The sequence below is a fragment of the Theropithecus gelada genome, chromosome 4 (assembly GCF_003255815.1).
Source record: "Theropithecus gelada isolate Dixy chromosome 4, Tgel_1.0, whole genome shotgun sequence".
Lineage (NCBI taxonomy): Eukaryota > Metazoa > Chordata > Mammalia > Primates > Cercopithecidae > Theropithecus > Theropithecus gelada.
Genome location: NC_037671.1, coordinates 150,252,743 through 150,272,616, shown reverse-complemented (window position 1 = coordinate 150,272,616; position 19,874 = coordinate 150,252,743). Strand labels below are relative to the sequence as shown.

At 37.6% G+C, this 19,874-nt stretch overlaps 1 protein-coding gene across 1 annotated transcript in view; it reads right to left on the bottom strand.

Annotated features, from left to right (window-relative positions):
* The window catches only part of HEY2 (hes related family bHLH transcription factor with YRPW motif 2), a 28,665-nt gene extending 22,980 nt beyond the window's left edge, over positions 1-5,685 (bottom strand). Inside the window, exon 1 of the mRNA XM_025383032.1 lies at positions 5,555-5,685. The gene's annotated coding sequence lies outside the window, so the exon portion shown is untranslated. The remainder of the gene's footprint in view (positions 1-5,554) is intronic.
* Positions 5,686-19,874: the final 14,189 nt, after the last annotated feature.

The following is a 19,874-nucleotide window of genomic DNA, read 5'->3' as shown; positions in this document are numbered from 1 at the left end:
ATGTTGGTGTGCTGCACCCGTTAACTTGTCATTTACATTAGCTATATCTCTTAATGCTATCCCTGCCCCCTCCCCCACCCCAAAGTTTATCAGTTTTTAATATTTTTTCCCACTTAAAAAAACTTTAGAATTTACTTTGGTATATATTTTGTGATATAAGAGTTGTTTTTAGTCCATTAATTCAAGAAAACATTAACTGCGTGTCTACAATGTACCAGGTATCATGCTTTTGCCTAGGGAATAATTGGTGCATGACACAGGCAGAATTCCTATCCTCGTGAAGCAGCTGCTCCTTCAAATGGCTGGTTGTGTCATTATCAACTGTTGATGCCCATGCATGACTTTTTTGCTGACTTAAATGTCTGCTTCATTACATACCAAATTCATGTGCAGAACTGGGTCTGCTTAAAGACTTACTATTTAATTCCATTCATTTGTTTCTCTGTATCTGTGTCAGCATCTGTTTGAATTATTGTAATTTTAAAACAATGTATTTTAATAGTAAGGCAAGGGCTATCTTCATTCTTCTTACTTTTAAAATTTTGCCTTGACTTGTGCCTTGCATTAAAAAGAATTTTTATTGTGGTATAATATATACACATTTGCTATTTTGACCATTTTTTGAATGTACAATTCAGTGGCATTAATTACACTCACAATATTGTACAACCACCACTACTATCTATTTCTAAGATTTTTTGTCACCCCCAAACAGAAACTCTGTACTCATTAAGCAATAACTTCCCATTATTCGTTCCGTCAAGCTCCTGGTATCCTGTAATCTACTTTCTGTCTCTACCAGTTTGCCAGTTCTAGATATTTCACAGAAGTAGAACCATATGATATTTGTCCTTTTTTGGTCTGGCTTTTTTTATTTACCATAATGTTTCCAAGATTCATCCATGCTGTAGCATGTATCAGAACTTCATTTATTTTTGTGGCTGAAAAATATTCCATTGTACGTATACCACATTTGTTAGTCTATTCCTCTGTTAAGGACATCCCTTGTATTTATACTTTTGGAATAACTTCAGAATAATTTTGTTGAAACTCTCCCAAATCCCCCTAATTTCTTCTTAACATCCTTTCATGTCCCTTTCTATCTCTATTACAATCTAGTAATGCTACTCAGGTTGTTAATACTGAGTACCTTTATCCTGGCCCAAGCCAAGCCTTGTACCTGATCCCTGAACCTCTCCTCCTCTCAAGCTAACCCATGCTTCAAAATTATTGACTTCCACCTTCGTTCTAGTAAAAATAGACATTCCTTCAGTGCAACTGATGTCATAGAGGTATTGGGAAGAAACAATCTGAACGAATTGTCCGTAGGTTGTGAATGTTACATCCTCTTAGCCCTCTTGGTGAAATGTGTATTTTAGGAAAAAGATGTTTGTGAATTTAAATGATTTTCTATTTTGTAGAATTCCAATAGTATAGTAAAGTATCTTTTAAAATTTTCTACACATGGGTAACATATTTTTGAATCGAGGGCCAGCTTCTTGCATTGGCTGCCCATACATGCTATCTTAAGGCATTCCTGTTTTTTGTTTTTTTCCAGAAATTGTTTTTATTTTCACTAATGAATCCATTGATTTTATTTTATTTTGGAATTCCTACCGTAGTACTGACATTAGTGACCTCAGCGATGGTGGAAATGGGAAGTGGTTTGCATGTGTGATTGGCAGTGGGTAGGTGTAAATCAGGTACTATTTTAAGATGAAATCTTCCTGTAAGTAACCAAATGCTAAGTTCTATATTGCAGTGCACAGATCAGGGATGGGAAAGAGAAATGAGGGTTGGCATGGTATGAGACTGCTTCATGGATTATTCTAGAATAATTTCTTTGGAAATGTGAGTTATAGAACTTCTGTTCTTTTTAAAAGTAAAGATAAAATCCTAGGAGAAAGAAACTTAGATGGGTAATATTAGTTCTTCTGCTTTGTATATATAGTGGGAAAAGCATTGGTTTTGGAATCATAGAGACCTGGGTTAAATTCATGACCCTGTCACTAAGTAGCCTATGTTATCTAAGCTATGTTAATTTTTCTCTCTGAGTCTTGGTTTCCTCAACTAAAAAATATACCTCACTGAGTTGTTTTAAAGATCAAGTAACTTAAATGTGAAACTCCTGGCAGTATATAGTTCATTGTATATATGCAACGAAGATCAATTTCCTTTTTCTTTCTTTCCTAAATGACAACAACAGTAGCATAGAGGAAATATTTTCTAGCACCAAATGTTAACCCTGCTTAGATTAATGGCTGAATAAAGATAATGTCTTAAACTTTCTTTTTTTTTTTTTTTTTTTTGAGACGGAGTCTCGCTCTGTCACCCAGGCTGGAGTGCAGTGGCCGGATCTCAGCTCACTGCAAGCTCCGCCTCCCGGGTTCACGCCATTCTCCTGCCTCAGCCTCCCGAGTAGCTGGGACTACAGGCGCCCGCCGCCACGCCCGGCTAAGTTTTTGTATTTTTAGTAGAGACGGGGTTTCACCGTGTTAGCCAGGATGGTCTCGATCTCCTGACCTCGTGATCCGCCCGTCTCGGCCTCCCAAAGTGCTGGGATTACAGGCTTGAGCCACCGCGCCCGGCCAATGTCTTAAACTTTCATAATGCCTTAACTTTCCTACGTGTAGCTTTCATTTCATGCTTCACTCAACTATGGTGCTTGCAAGGCACCTCAAACTTTTCTAGTACAGAGCATACTGTAAGCAGGATAGAATTAACATTATCTCTGGTCTATAAAGTACGGTACCTGAATTCATAGTGATTGATAGGACGCATGTTGATGTTGCCCTGGTACACATTCTTGCCTGAGTCCTGCAGCAGTGTTTTGCCACCTGTAACTGTGCCAAATAAAAGTGGTTCCATCTATCATTGCTGTAGCTTTTCCTCACAGAAACAGTCTTGATAAGGATAACAAATCCAGGACATCATAGTATCAACAATCCTTTCCTCTTCAAAGGCATCTTTCAGACAAGGCTTTAATAGCCCTGCACAAACATTAATTATATAAACCTTGCACACTATTGCTTTGTGGGAGACTGAGTGTTGAGTAAAAGTGATCATCTGAACACAGGTTGGCATATGGGGGCAGTATGGAAATAGGAAAAGTGGGAAGTGGCTGCTCGGCATGTATTCATTGCTGATAAAAAGTCAGCAGTGTGGCGCTGGCTGGTCCTATGTATACTTCTGCTAGATTTCCTACCCATGTACGAAATGCATGCCTTTCTTTGTTAAAGAGAAATGTGTGAGTGATATGAGCTGCTTAAATACAAAAGGTGTTAATTTTTATGATTAATTCAGCATACTGCATAGTCAGTGGCACCCTGATGTCTGGGGCTGAGTTACTTAGTATCATCTGATGAAGAGACAACCCCAAATTGAGCTCAATCTGATTCCTGTACTACATGGTGAATAAGAAACTTAATGGCTTCTCATCAGAATATATCTTACCACCAGGAAATGATTTAGTGGAGAATTGAGCCTCAGTGTTTGTAGGAATAGTGTCTAAGATTTATATGATACTATCTCTGTATATATAATATGTAGTATATATGTGTCTGAATTTTTTTTGTTTTATTTTGATCATAATTTTGCATCATTAGTGATTCAGAATGGTAGTAATGGATATTTTTGGGGAAAAAAGCTGTTACTTCAAAATGTCTAAAAGAAATCACACACATTTATTTAAATCTTTAATAATGCTTTTTAGACTACCATAAATAATATATCTATTTATGTCGCAATGATGCTGAATACACCACTAAAAATGCCAACTGTCTTTAATGCTTCAGCACTGGTTATTTTTTACCTTTTAGGATTTCTTATAATTTATGTGTCTTTGATTAATTTTTAATCTGGGAAAGCAAATTAATTGTTTTGTGTTTTGTTTGATAGGCATTTTTAAATGTAAAATTAATATAGAAAAATAATAATAAAGCTGAAGTAGGAGGATTGCTTAGGCCCAAGAGTTCAGGGTTATAGTGTACCATTATCATGCCTGTGAGTAGACACTGCACTCCAACCTGGGCAAGAACTTAGCATAGTACCTGGTACATGTAAGCATTCTATTGATATTTGTTAAATGAATTGGAATTACTATCATGAGCCATTTTCCTTGGTTGAAATCCTTGCTCATTTGATTCCTTGACTTGTTTTTGATAAACTCAAAGATGATTTCTGCATTTTAAAAATCTTTGCATAATTCAGAATGGAAGAATTCTTTTTTCTTCTCCCCAGGAAAAGTCTTATTTCATAGTTACACTTGTCCAGAAAACATAAGAGCTGCTGTGATAATTGATAGGAACTACCTGTAGTAGACATTAATTATCTTCCCAGCATCCATTATCCACTTTCCTTCCTTCCTTGCCGTACTCAGATTTTCCTTTGAAGAGCCACCCCTCCATGTAGCAGCCCTCAGTTTGGGTGAGATTGCATGGACTCTAGTCCAAGGTGGATGCTGAATTAATTAATTAATTAATTTGAAACAGAGTCTGCCTCTGTTGCCCAGGCTGGAGTGCAGTGGCGCAATCTCGGCTCACTGCAGGCTCTGTCTCCAGGGTTCATGCCATTCTGCCTCAGCCTCCCCAGCGGCTGGGACTACAGCGGCCCGCCACCACGCCCGGCTAATTTTTGTATTTTTAGTAGAGATGGCGTTTCACCGTGTTAGCCAGGATAGTCTCCATCTCCTGACCTTGTGATCCGCCCGCCTTGGCCTCCCAAAGTGCTGGGATTACAGGCGTGAGCCACCGCGCCCAGCGGGATGCTGAATTTATATTACCCAACCAATCAGAACATTCTTCCCTCACTTACCATAGGCTTATGTATGTATGTGTGTCAGTTCCTAGGCCTTTAGGGTGGTTTAGGGGGAGTTCAATCAGTGAGAGGATTAAGAGATGTGAATGAGAATTCATGAGACCCACTTTCATGGGAGACGCATTTTGGAAACAGGAGGGAAACCTGAGGGTGACATATGGAGAAGGGCAAAACGTAGAAAACCACAGAGAAAAGAGCCAGGTCCCTGACTGAGCTGCCCCCGAAGCCAGTCCTACCTCTGAACTTTACTGTTATGTGAGCAAGTCCCTTTTGTTTTATTAAAAAAAGGGACTAATTTATTTTTGGTTGTAAAGGGGAAAAAATCTTAACTGATATGTAGCCTTATCTTGATCTTATTATTTTATATTAAAATAATAAGATACTAGATTCTTCACAAAATATTTTGATTAAGTTTTTGCTTTTAAAAGGAGATACAATTCATTCCAAAAGCACAAAAGTTCTTCTCTGACTAGAAAACAAAAATGCATTTGTGTATTTTACATGACAAAGCCACTAGAAAAACTGGTAAAGTTTATGAGAAACTCATAAATGTCCATTTTTTTATTATCACAAGTATCCAAGATATTATGGGCTTTTGCATGCCACAATCAATTTATCCGTGTTTCACACACCTGATATTTATCATTGTACCCTATAAGCACTGCTTGTTAGGAAAAAAACCCATTGCAATGGAGGTTAGAAAAAAATAACCATGTAAACAAAAGTCCATTCAGGTTACCTCTGGTGAGTTGTTTTTTCATGCCAACAAGTCTTTATTGCTTTATATTCTGCCTTAGTTTCCCTCTTTGTTCATTTTGAAACCTCCCAAAGTTAAACATTCCATGAAGAGTCATCCAAAACTGAGAATATATTTGGAATTCTGCTTCTCATGACCTAGTTGTATCGCAAGAGGGATCAAAGGGGTTTTGTTCTGTTTCTATAATCAGCTATTTCTTTGAGAGGGCAGATTCATAACAGTTTGAATTATGCTTAGCAATGCATACAAGGCAAGTAGCTACATGGCATTTTAATTACCTCCCTCCACTCCAGTGAAAAACAATGCCAGGCACAAGCAGATGTCCAAGGTTAAATTCAGTTTGATTCTCTTAACGTAGCAAATAATTTGACAGTCTCCTTTCTTCATAGGCTTTTTTTTTTTTCCTTTTTCCAATCTTGGTCAGTTTGCTTCCCCACCCCTTCCTTTTATTTCCTAGGGATCTACCTTTTGCTAATGGTGAGGCAATTTCTACTCAACAATTTTTTCTCTCTGCTAGACTTTATATGGCATAATATTAATACTCACAAAGGGAACAGATGGCTGTCTTTGGAATTAACCAATTATAGTAATACCTTAATCTGAATTGACTAATTAAAACCCTCAATATGTGACCTCTATGATGACTTAATGATATAGTGAGTTTGCAAATGGATGCTTAGAATTTTTTTTCTGCCCTTTGTTGTAAAGAGACACAAGCAAAGGGCAAGGAAACAAACTTGTCTAAGGACTTATTAAAACTCTTAAAAAACTCAAAGACTAATATGCAGGGTTTGTTCTAGGGTCAGTATACATTTAACCTAAGTTTTCATATTTTCAACATCTTTATAATCATCTGAATTAATCACGAATACTTTGAAATTTTTTCAGTTTTCAATTTAATTTGATGAACATTTATTGACCTTCCAAAATATTCTAAATACTGTTCTGTCAAAGCAATAAAAAATGAGTTTTCCACTTACTATTGCTACCTAACAGATTACCCCAAAACTTGAAATAACAAGAGTCATTTTATTATGATTACACATTCTGGGAGACAGGAATTCAGAAAGGGCTCCAATGACTGGTTATGGCTTGGGGTGTCTCACATGGTTGTACTCTAACAGTGGTTGGAGCTGGAACAGCAAGGGGCTTGTGCAGCTGAGGACGCTATAGTTGTGTAGCTTCAGAGCCTCTCCAGATGCTCTCTCTGAGCTGAGCAGCTTGGGCTTCCTCACAGCATGGCAGCTCTGAGCAAGCGTTTGAGTTAACAGTGTAGAAGTTATATCACCTTTATGACCTTTAGGAGCCTTGACAGTCATGCAGTGTCACTGCTGCTGCATCCTATTGATTACAAATGAGTCACCAGTCCCTGCTAATTCAAGAGAAGGGGAATTAGACTTCGTATCTCATTGAGATAGTGGTGAGGTTCTAGAAAAGCATGTAGGACTAGAAATATGGTCATCTTTGGAAAATATAATTACACATAATGCACATCTTTTCCAAAGAAGCTCACAATCTAGGATAAATGCATGATTCTCAACCTGCATATTGAGACACCCCAGATTTCTGTGACAAACTCATAGGGTAGCTGAAGGATATTTTATATTTTTGAGGGAAACAAAGTGACATGTGTCATACCATGTAAATTACTTCTACTAAGTTGTTTGGCCTTGATTACTCAATAAACAGAATAGTTTGGCATTTCTTCTGTCCCATCTATGCCATGGAAAAATTAAAGAAACACTAAAAAATTATAGCAACAGAGAAAGTTTAGGAAACAGTGAGATAAAACCAAGACATAGGAATTCAACTACAGTTCTAGCAGACCCATAACTAACATTTGTAGGGTTCAGGGCATGAGTACAAATGCAGCCACTAGCCTGCCCCTTTCTCTTCCCCCTTACCTTTGTGAGATCACATGCACGTGTACATGAACATCCCAGCTTTCATATCCGAGCTCTCTACTCTCTCTCTCCCACCCTAAAGAAGAGCCTCTTCTTCATCCTGGGAATGAGCGTACCAGAGGCAAATCAACCCTCTGGAGGAAGGGTCATGGGAAGAGGTCCATGTGGAAGCAGACTCAATATGGATTTAAGTAAGGAATTCTGGAGTTACAGGTACCCAGAATGTGACTTAGGAAAAGATACCAGGGCCATGGATAAGCATGTGCCCTTGGCCTTGCAGACCCTCAGCCCATTTGGAAGCATGTGGATGGAGGGGCCTTTTAAAATATTTAAAAATACAGGTCCTAGGCAAGGCCTGGTCTAAGAGTGGTCCTGAGACTAAGCACAGACCCCAGCAAATAGTGGATCCTCAATACCTATTTGATAGATAAGTTAATCTAGGGCAGATTCTGATAAATAAGATTGACAGAGGTAAATATTGGCTGTTGTGGAAATTGAAAAGAGAACCACTAATTCTGACTAGGTACTTATAAAGGTTTCCGTGTATATTGCATTCAAGGATGAGGGGGAGGAGGAGAAATGGGAAGGGAAGTCTGTAAACTGCAGGGGTTAATGAAGCTGCTATAGGCAAGCATCAAAAGAACACTACAATTATGCTCACTATCAGGGTAAATCTGGGCTTCATAGCATCCTAAAGCCTATGCAATTTGAGAGGCCCCCTTTCAAAAAAAATGCAAAGGTACGTACAAAAAATCACAGAAACAAATTTATAAAACCTCTCAAAGCTACAAATACAAAAAAAAATCTAGGAAATTTATTTTTTCATTAATTAACCATCTGCCACACATCTATACTATTTTTATACTGTTTTTGGCTGTATATTCTTTGATTGCCTCTAGGCTAAACATCAATTATATATTCTGTAAAGAAAATGGAAATATAACCTACTCTAGTATGATTTAATATTTTAAAAATTATTGATAACTGACAAATTTTTAGCCTCATTATTATTAGTAATCTGTGAAATTTTATGACTTGTCAAATTGGGAAAACCTCTTATTATGTTGTTGAATTGTTATAGGCCTACTCTCTATTTTCAGTATAGTTACGGATTTGTTCCCTTCAAACCTAGTAATTCAGATAAATTCTATTTTACACAATTACCACAAATATATGAGAAATCTGAGATTTTATAATTGTATATACTGCACTATCAAAACTATTTCTGAAAAGGAAAAAAAATCTGTTTTGATTAGATTTTCACAACAACCAAATTCTCTGTTAAAATTATACATATGGTGATTGGAAGAATTTTCTACAGATTAGCTTCTACTGGCTTCACACAGTTTAACCTTGCCTCTCCTCCATGACTTTGCTGTTAGAGCTGTACACCATCGGAACTCACCATTGGCCCACACCTTCGTGTCAGGAGACTGGGAGATGGCATAGTGGGCAGTAAGGGTATCCTTAGAATCTGTTCCTATACTGGGTTAGTTGGCAATAACTTTAATGGAAGTATCTGTACACTTAAAAATATATGACAGTATAATGAGATCATATGTATCCCCAACAAAATAAACCACTCCTTAGTCATATCCTCGAAAAGTACATGGCTACCCAGTGTCACTTAGTATGCAGGGAAGTTGGAGTGGAAAGAGAGAGTGACCTTAACCTGTTGCAGTTAAAATAAATTACTTTTGCAAACTGTACAAAAGTCATGTGTCCATGTGAACCCTTTGCTTTGCAAAGGGTGTGTGCAAATTAGGCCCTTGAAGCTTAAGCTTCATTCACTTTCATTCACCTCTGCTCACCATTCTATATTCATGAAGGCAGAGGAGTAGCCCAGACTGAGAAAGAGTATTCTGTAACAGAAAGAACACTGGACTGGAATCGAGAGGATTGGAGCTTTTGTCTTAGTTTTTCCAGGCTCTGTTGATTTGGGCCGCCCTCTGGAATTTACTATTATTTGTCAAGTCTTAGCCTTTCCTCATTCACAAGAGGAGGTGGAAAATATGAAACCCTTTGAGGTTCCACCTGTGACATAAGACATATTAAGTTATGCAAATTATGTACATTTTCATCCATATTGTTTCTGTCAGTCAGTTCTGCCATTTCTATAATTCTCGTTAATGTTATATAAACACTGAGCAAGAACTTAAAAATAGTCTAACTCTGCCATAGAGAGATGTACCACCAAAAAGGCAACGAAATGGGAGAACAAACAAGTTATCTTTCCGAGTGCTATCACTAGAAGTACACTGGAGCATTTTTTCCAGTTAAAAATAAAATGTTTCAAGAAAAAGTTGCAGAAGTCACACCGCTTCTTATAAAAACAATTCGAATGCAGACATTTACACAGCAAAAAAATAGAAGTCTCATCTCCAAATTTCACTACAGAGGGGAATTACTGCTAATCATTGAGGCAAGTGTGTAGCCTTCCAGAGCTGTTTTATACACACACAATGGCAGGATGACATTTTAAAATATTAACTGAAGTATTTTTTCCCTCTGTATTTCCTAATGGTCCTGGTCTTTTACCCATTCCATCAGCACATTCTGCATTCATGGCCTCAGATAAAAGATGACCCAACTGAACGTATTTTTAAAAAGGGAGCCAACTTTTCAGTGTCAAATTTTTGAGTTTCTAGTCCTTGTGGGAATAGAAAAAGACAGATCATAAAAGGAGATTTGGAAGAATATAAGTCATAAGAAGTCTTAGAGATTTCAAGATTAGATAAAAAGCATTTCAATTCTTAGTGGGAGAGAGAGGAAAAAGTACCTCTGGCAATTTATACTGCTTCTCTCCAAAAATTAGCGAAGCCCTATTTTGGTGACTAAACTGCAATAAGATGCCTTGCTGAGTGGATCCTTGCCAGAGGCAGTGGCCTAGAGAGCTGACAACACCTTCATGTAAAGACAAAGGCCCTTCCTTTTAGCAGCAGCCCTGGCTTTATGCGAAGGGTCCTGACCTTCTAAATTTCAGCCCCAGTCATTCCCAAGCAAGTACTGTGTGCGGTGTTCAAACCACACAACTGTATGAAGTATACTTCCTTGTACATTCCTGAAAAAGAAGATACTCTGCCCTGTTTCCCCAACTTAGATGAACTTGGTAGTGGAGAGATGGACTGAAGCATGCTTAGAGAATGTGAGGGTAGAGAGGCTGTGTCTGCTTTCCCAGTAGACCTTCAGGCAGGGGTGGTGGTGGCAAGGCCTTAGGAGCAGGAGGCATGGCAGTAGAGTGTGTGGAGACCCACTGGGCCTTAGACAAGTACTCAGAATTTCCTGCGGCCTAGCATGAATGAAATGACTCTTGGAAGGGCATGAAAGAAGCTGAGAGAGCCACACTCAGGGAGGGGAGGGAAGAGGAGGACACAACAATGACTTGCGTGACCCTAAGATGGGTGACCAGACCGGAGAATGTATCAGAGGACATGAGTACTGATAGATGACAAGACAAAGGACAAGATGTCTCCTTGCTCACATATTGGTGCTGTAGAAACTTTCCTGGAACTCAAACACAACATCAGGAATTAAATTTCTATCATCACAGAAAAATTGAGTTAAAATAGAAAATAAGCTCATTATCTTAGCCAAGTTACATTTCTTGTGCATTTGAATTTGTAAACTGAGATTTGTACTACATTAGCATTGCAATGGTAATAAAATTGCATGTATATTTGACAGCATGCCTGGGACAGTCTTCTATATCAGCACATATAAATCTACCTCCTTTAAAAATTTCTTCTTAAGATACCACGATATAGGATTTATCTAATCATATGGCTGGATGTTTAAGTTGTATCAATGTTTTATTCTTTTGAATGTTGTAGCAGTAAATACTCTTTTACATAAAGCAACTCTTATTAGCACAGCCTCTTTGAACAATCTTTTTGTGTACCTAGATACCAGATGTTGAATTACCTTCTAATTGGAAACACTTCCTCCCCTACCCATATGAGAGATCATATGCTAAAATTCATGTTCAGTTTTCAATTATTTTAGCACTCACATTTTTATCAAATAAAATAGCATGTAATGAAATATGTGGCAAGTCTACATTTTAAAGAAATAAAGTTGAGGCAATCTGAATGGGAGAAGGTAGAAGTCCAGAAGCTCTGCTGCTCTGCTCAAATCTCTCCCCACCTTGGGGCCTTACCTTTCCCCTGCCTCTGCCTGTGAGTCAATCTGAGGGGACAGGGCTGGATGCTTGCTCCACCCCACCTCCTGCTCACTGGTCAGGAAAATCACAGACAAGATTTAGGATTTGGATCTGGCAAAGCCAGTTAGCCTAGGTGTGCTTTATGGCTTTTTTGACTCCTGCTTCTGTGATTTAATACCAAGTCTTGTAAAGTTAGTTGTGTTTTCTTTTGTCTTTTCATAATACATAGTATACAACTCATTTATAGCATTGATCACTTTGTTCTTTCTTTAAAATGCTGTTCCGGAAGATTTCCTTACTTAGCTTTGAAATCTACAGAACTTACTCATAAAATTTGGCAAGGACTAGTTTTTCCATAAGGCCTTCTGAATGAATACATGAATCACACATTTGCATAACAACTTAAATATAGTAGGCACAAGCTCATCTTCAAGAATATAGACACTTTAAAAAGGTACAAATGTACCTATTTTGGTCTCCTCTTGTCTTCTTTGAACCAGTTATACAGGTCTCTAAGTGTTCCTTGGCTTTGGAATGGCCAGTTCTCTTTATATAGATTCATTGAAAGGGCTGGAATTGACCCAAAGGTCCCCCATTATATTCTTGGAGCCACCTTTGGTGGATGACATAATGAAAGCAGCATATGTACCTATAAAAACTGCTACTGTATATGAAGATGGGCTTGGGAAATGTTGAACAAAAATGGAAATATGTCTGCTTTTTACATCTGAGTGAGGAGAATGAAAAGCTGCCCATGCCACCCAAACTCTCAATTTTGTTACAGAATGAGCGGGTGGGAGACACAAGAATGAAAGAAATGAAGAATGAAACACAAAATGAAATAGAGTGGAGAGCATGTGATAACTGCCAAATGCATAGTGAAGGAAATGAACCACAGGAGGATAATACAGTTTCTTTCTTTAAAATTTTTATGCTCACATAATTTCAGATACATATGTTCTCAAAAAGATGAAAATTGAAAGTTGCTGACATGATGCCACTTACTTGTAAATATTTCAGGTCTGTATCCTAAAATCGAGAACCTTCTCTTACAGAACCAAGTGTAGTATTAAAATCAGAAAATTAACATTAATACATGACTGTTACACAGATTTTTCAACTTGTTCCAATAATTCCCTTTTATAAACAACAAACACAAATGACAACAACAACGGATTACACGATGCATTAAGTTTGGTCTCCTTTTAACCTGGAATAATTCCTCAGTCTTTCTTTGTGTTTTATGGTACTGACATTTTGGAAGTGTACAACCATCTATATTGTAGAATGTTCCTCGATTTGAATTTGTCTGATATTTCCTCGTAATTAGATTCAGGTTACACATTTTGGCAGGAATTCCACAGAAGTAATGCTGTACCCTTCTCAGTGCCTTCTCTTAGAAAGCGCACGATATAGAAAGGTTCCATTACTGATGACATTTGATCATTTGGTTAAGGTGGTTTCTGCCAGGTTTCTCCACCAAACAGTTACTACTTTTTTTTCCATTGCAATTAATACATATTTGAGAGAGAAACTTGGAGACTATGTAGATATCCTGTTGCTCATCAAATTTACACATTCTAGTTTAGCATCCATGAATGATTCTTGTTGGAATCAATTATTATAACCATCGTTGCAAAATGATGACTTTGGAAGTTCATCATTCTTTTCATATTTATTAATTTGCTTTGTACTGTAAGAAGGAGCTTTCTCTTCTTTTGTAGGCATGTATGTATGTATGTGTGTGTATGTAGTTCATTATGAACTTATGGATTCTTATTTTATTCAATGAGTTATACTCGGTTACTGTCATTATTATTTTGAAGCTCAAATTTCCAAGATTTGACTAATGGGAAGCTCTTTAACATGGCTTTTTGGCTTTTTCTTATGTACCCATACTTCTTTGAGCACTTTCTTTTTTTTTGACTTATTATTTCTTTTTCTTTCTTTTTTATGATTATACTTTAAGTTCTAGGGTACATGTGCACAACGTGCAGGTTCATTACATATGTATACATGTGCCATATTGGTGTCTTTGAGCACTTTCTTACTTTCTGGCACAAAAAGATATTCCAGATTCAAGTTGTACTTTCCCTGCCCTGGATATATTTTAAGTGTAGTATGAGTATCTTTTCTTCTAGGCCTTCTCAGCAGACAGAGCTGGGAAATGGAATTACACAACACACACACACACACACACACACACACAGAGAAACAAAATGTATAATCTTAAGTTCGTACTAATACCTCCAATTTCTATTCAAAGCCACAATGACCAAAGCCTTCCTCCTGTCCATATTTGTAACACATTTGACAGTGAGAAACCTGGTTCCCATAGGTTGTAATGTATTTACTTATTTGCCTAATCCTGGCATATATACAGAATGTAGTTTCAAAATTGATAACCCATATGCCTGTGAGAAAAAACCCCACTGATTGGACTTCTGTAATTGTCATCAATTCTTTTTGTCTTTAGCCTGAAGGTATACAGTCCAAATATTCTACTCAAAAGTTCCTTGAGTTAGCCCTCCTTGGTCCCATTTGGTTCATCCATTTGTTTATGTTCCTTTGTTTTCTTTTTTCTTTCTTTCTTTCTTTCTTTTTTTTTTTTTTTGAGACAGAGTCTCACGGTGTCACCCAGGCTGGGGTGCAGTGGCATAATCTCAGCATCCCCGCTCACTGCAGCCTCAATCTCCCAGGTTCAAGCAGTTCTCCCACCTTAGCCCCTCAAGTAGCTGGACTGTAGGGGCACCCCACCACACTCAGCTAATTTTTGTATTTTTTGTAGAGACGGGGTTTCGCCATGTTGCCCAGGCTGGTCTCGAACTCCTGAGCTGAAGTGATCCACCTGCCTTGGCCTCCCAAAGTGCTAGGATTACAGGTGTGAGGAATTGCACCTGGTCTGTTTATGTTCCATTTTTGAGGTCTCTCCCCCATCTTTACCTTCTTCAGCATGTGAAACATTAAATGGTTTACAAGTCAGGATTATACAAAAAGGGGTGTCATTTTCCACCGTTCCTATTATTCTTTTTACTCAGTTTTTACTGAGTATCTGCCTTTAGGCATATGTATATTTTTTAAATTCCTCTTTTTCTTACATAAAAATAGCTTACTATAGATATGCTTTACTCTTTCATCTAACAATATATCCTGGAAGTCATTCCATATTAGTTCATAAAGATCTTACTTTTTTTTTTTTTTTTTTTTTTTTTTTGTAACAAAGTCTTGCTCTTGTTGCCCAGGCTCTGGAGTATAATGGTGCTATGTCGGCTCACTGCAACCTCCGCCTCCTGGGTTCAAGTGATTCTCCCGCCTCAGCCTCCCGAGTAGCTGAGATCACAGGCTCCTGCCACCATGCCTGGCTAATTTTTGTATTTTTAGTAGAGACGGGTTTTGCCATGTCGGCCAGGCTGGTCTTGAACTCCTGACCTCAGGCAATTTGCCCACCTTGGCCTCCCAAAGTGCTGGGATTACAGGTGTGATCCACCGTGCCCAGCAGATCTTACTCATTTTTTTTATAGTTGTGTAGTATTCCATTCTGTGGATATACCATAGTTTATGTCACTACTCTCCTATAAATGGGCATGTAGGTTGTTCCCAATATTTTACCATTATAACTAATACTGTAATAAATAATTTGAATAATATTGTGCAGACATATTTTTGTGTTGTTGGGGTATATTTTCAAAGTAAATTCCTAGAAGTAGGATTGCTGGGTCAAAAGGTAAACATATTCATTTTGTTAGACATTGCAAATCCCTGTCCATAATGATTTTTGTGCATACCCACCAACAATGTATGAGAGCACCTCATCTATAATTACTATATGATAGATGAGAAATATTATCTCATTGTGATTTTAACTAACATTTATCCTATTTATCTTATTAAACCTTTTTGCCTTTGGTTTTATATACATATGAATGATATATGTTGCAGATATTTTCTTCTAGTTCTTTGATTGTCTTTTGATTTTGCTTTTTTATGTTTTTTTCATGCTATTTAAAAAATTAGATAGTCATACTTATCAATGTTTTTTAAATTGCATCTGGATTTTGAGTCATTAGAAAGCCTTTGCCTACACTCATGTTAAAAAGAAATCCCTTCATGTTTTCTTCTAGTACTTTCAGAAGTTAATTTTTTTAACATTTAGATATTAATTTACTTGAAGTTTATTCTTATGATATCAGGTACAGATCTAATTATTTTCTAAATGGCTAGCTAGTTGTCTCAGCACCACTTATTTAAAAGTCTGTATTTTTTCTGTACCCTTGAGGCGCACTTTTATTATAAACTATCTTTTGGGTCTAACTGTGTACTTTCTATTATGACAATGCTGTTTAATAGAATAATACTTAGTTGTCCCATGGAATAAATGAAATATTTACGAAATAAATAATCTCACCTTTGAACATTATTTTAGAGTGACCAACTCTATGTTCAACGAATTTTAGGTTTCAAAATCATTGATTCTCTACTTGGAAATTTCCTTATCTGTAATTCGTTGTTTACCATTCACAGGACTCTCTCTAGCTAAGCCATCTCAGAGAGAGGGGGATTTACCTTGGTTGAAAAGATATCCAAATCAGAAAGTTTCCTAACAACTATAGACACTGGTCTAATGTTTGCAATTGAATTTAGGAAGTCAAGGAAGAAAAAATAAATATAAGAGCTGGATTTTCCACTTAGTTGGGTAGTTGAATTAGCTGACCTTTAAGGTCTCTTCTACTCTGAGTTTTATGATTCCATGAATCATTCCTCTGACTTGGGCCAAGTTAGTAATGAAATGGCAAGGAAAGTGTGGTGGTCAAAGGTGAGTTGGAGAGGTGGTGAGTGGGTGAGAAGAAGGGTTTAAAAGGGGAGGGATTTTAAATAGCAGAGTATAGAATTAGGAAATAAATAACTTTTTTCCCTTTTCAACACCTGGTATCATGGAAGAGGAAGCAAAGATGTACATTTATGAAAGGAAATATTGGATGTATAGGGAATGACATAGGGGTGATGGTGTGGTCATGATAAGGATGGATATAGAGAGTTGGAAAGGATTTTGGGGATAAATAAGGTAACAAAAGCATCACCTTCTATTATTCCAACAGTGAGGACAGAGAAGCTATGGGTATGCACAAGGTCATCAAAGTATTTTTGCCTTCTTCCAATCTCATGTGCTTTGGATAAGACACTTTAATTTAAAACCTATACAATTTTCTGAATAGAAACAAATACACTGTATTTTGGAAACTATGTTTAAATTTTAAGGCCATTCTCAGGGGAGAGACATTAAAGGAAAAATCTTCTTTTAAAGAGCTTCTCTATATCAAGGTATTTATATGAATAGATTAAAAATATTCTGGCCAGGCGCAGTGGCTCACGCCTGTAATCCCAGGACTTTTGGAGGCCGAGGTGGGTGGATCACCTGAGGTCGGGAGATCGAGACCAGCTTGACCAACATGGAGAAACCTCGTCTCCACTGAAAATACAAAATTAGCTGGGCATGGTGGTGCACACCTGTAATCCCAGCTACTTGGGAGGCTGAGGCAGGAGGATCACTTGAACCCGGGAGGTTGAGGTGAGCCGTGATCACATAATTGCACTCCAGCCTGGGCAACAAAGAGTGAAACTCCATCTCAATTAAAAAAAAAAAATCTGAAGCAGCTTAATATTATTTGACTATTCAATCAATGGTAGGAGATATTTTCCTTCACTAATTCAGAAGACTAAGGATAGGCTGAATTTGTGAATTGTTGCATGTGAGAGTGGATGTGCCAATTTAATTTTCTTAAAGAAGTACTCAAAACAATAATATAAAAGGAAAAGACCTGAAGAGTGAGAATGAGAGTGGTACTATAGTGACTAGAATGGGTATGCCATGTTTGCCTGTTATTGCAACAATAATAATAACAATTAGTCAAAACATTCACTGGAAAGTTTGAGCTTTTATGCTGCTGTGATAGAATCTTTCTATTCATCGTGGGCGTGAAAAAAAAGAGTAAAAATTTTTGTGCAAGCAACACTATAGTAGTATATAGAAGGAAATAATGTTTTCCTTGAAATGATCCCATGTTTTGCCCCTCTGTGTTTGGTTAACTTGGTTTCACTTTACTCAACTTCTGAATGGCTGAGCTGTAAAAGGTAAAAAAAAATTGCCCCATCCCACCCTGTTGTTTCCTGCAGAGCTCTTTCATTCTGCATTGAGCAGAGGGAACAACACAAATGTCTTTTATTAGCGTTTTGGCTCTTATTTCTCTTTTCTTTTGGACAAATGCATTAATTTAACCAAAGTTTATTGAAAATCTACTGTGAGCCTTGCACAGGAATAATTTTCTACAGTACTTTTCACTGGATAATCCAGTGAATATTTTTGTATTTTATTATTGCCCATTAAAATGACCAGCATATGAGCTCCAAGAGAGTCAGAACTTTGTTTACTGTACTATTTCAATGCCAAAAGAGGGTCTAGTACACGATGTGCACTTAATATTTATTTAATGAATGAATATATGAATAAATGATAGACTGAATAAAGAAAATGTGGTGCATATACACCATGGAATACCATGCAACCATAAAAAAGAATGATATCATGTCCTTTGCAGGGACATGGATTGAGCTGGAGGTCATTATCCTTACAGAACTAACCCAGGAACAGAAAACCAAACACTGCATATTTTCACTTACAAGTGGGAGCTAAGTGATGAGAACACATGGACACATACAGGGGAATGACGCACACTGAGGCCTACTAGAGGGAAGTGGGTGGGAGGAGGGAGAGGATCAGGAAAAATAACTAATGGATGCTACAGTTAATACCTAGGTAACAAAATAATCCGTACAACAAACCCACGTAACACAAGTTTATCTATGTAACAAACTTGTACATGTACCCACGAACCTAAAATAAAAGCTAGAAAAAATAAATAGATGAATGGAAGGGCATACAAGGATGAATAAGATAGAATATTTTACCTCTAAGGATCTCACAGTGATGGGGTAAGGGTGGTAGTAGACACAAGACAAATAATTGTAAAACAATATGGTAGTTCAAGTGACGGAAAACACGCAGAGATTTAAAAAAACCATTTCCCAGCCTGGATTGGAGGTCAGTGTGATGGAAAAAATATTATATAAATCTAACTGTATTATTGACAGCACTTGTATAATTTTATTCACTGTTTCTTGTCTCCACTAGACATTCATTGACTAGTCTCATATTCACTAGTCTCTAATATTTTTATATTCAAACTCATTTAATTATCATAACAATACTCAGAAGTAGTTACAGTTATTGTTCCCATTTTAAAGGAACAAAAACAGAGGCAGAGAGAGGTCAATCGACTGGTCTAATGACACAGATCTAGCAAGTGGTGGAACCAGGACTGAATCCAGGCAACTTGCTCCTATTGTTCGTCCATCAGTGCTCTCCTACTTTTTTCCCCTCTCTCTTCCTGTGAGAATGTGCTTCCAGGACTTTGTTTCCGCTGGGGAATAGGTGTCTAATAAACTCAACATGCTGTTTATTACAGGGATATTTACAAGAGCAGAAGCATTAAGACAAAGGAATAAACCTCTAATTGTAGAATTCTAGTCACCAGCCGATGGGCACAATTTTTTTTTGTTTATTTTTGGGAAAATACTCTTTAATAATGTTTCTCAACTGACATCACTCTATTTATCCACTCAATTATTAAAGATTTATTGAGTACATAATGGGCATGTCACAGCTTGTGTTTTCTGGAAGCAGTTACCGAGATGGAATGCGGGGTGCCAGGTACTGATTAGGGATCAACACCTGTGAAAAGAAGTGGGTAGAGGCAGAATTGGGCCAAGGGAGAAGTCATTTTCCAGACCTGGGCTGAGAAGAACTTGGCCTACTTGGTAGGGAGCTCTGGAGTCAGAATTGGCCATCAGAGGGGTCCCTGATTAGCTTCAGGCCTTTGTCCCCCTTCACTCTCCCCTCTTTGCCCCTACCCCCAACTCCTTGCTCAGTTATTAGATACCAGCATGACCTAAAATGAAGCAGTTTTTATTTACAGCTGAGGCCAGCTCTTATACAGCTGATTGGAGGCTGGAGGCTGACTGCACCCCCAGCAGCTGAGCAGCAAGTTCCTTTATTGAAGGGGGATCTAACACATCTTTGTCTATCACAGGTTGCTAGATCCTGGGCTAAATGCAGGGAACACGCAGATAAAGAGGACACAGTCCCTTCGCTCAAAGAGTAATTGTTCCATCTGATTTATCAGTG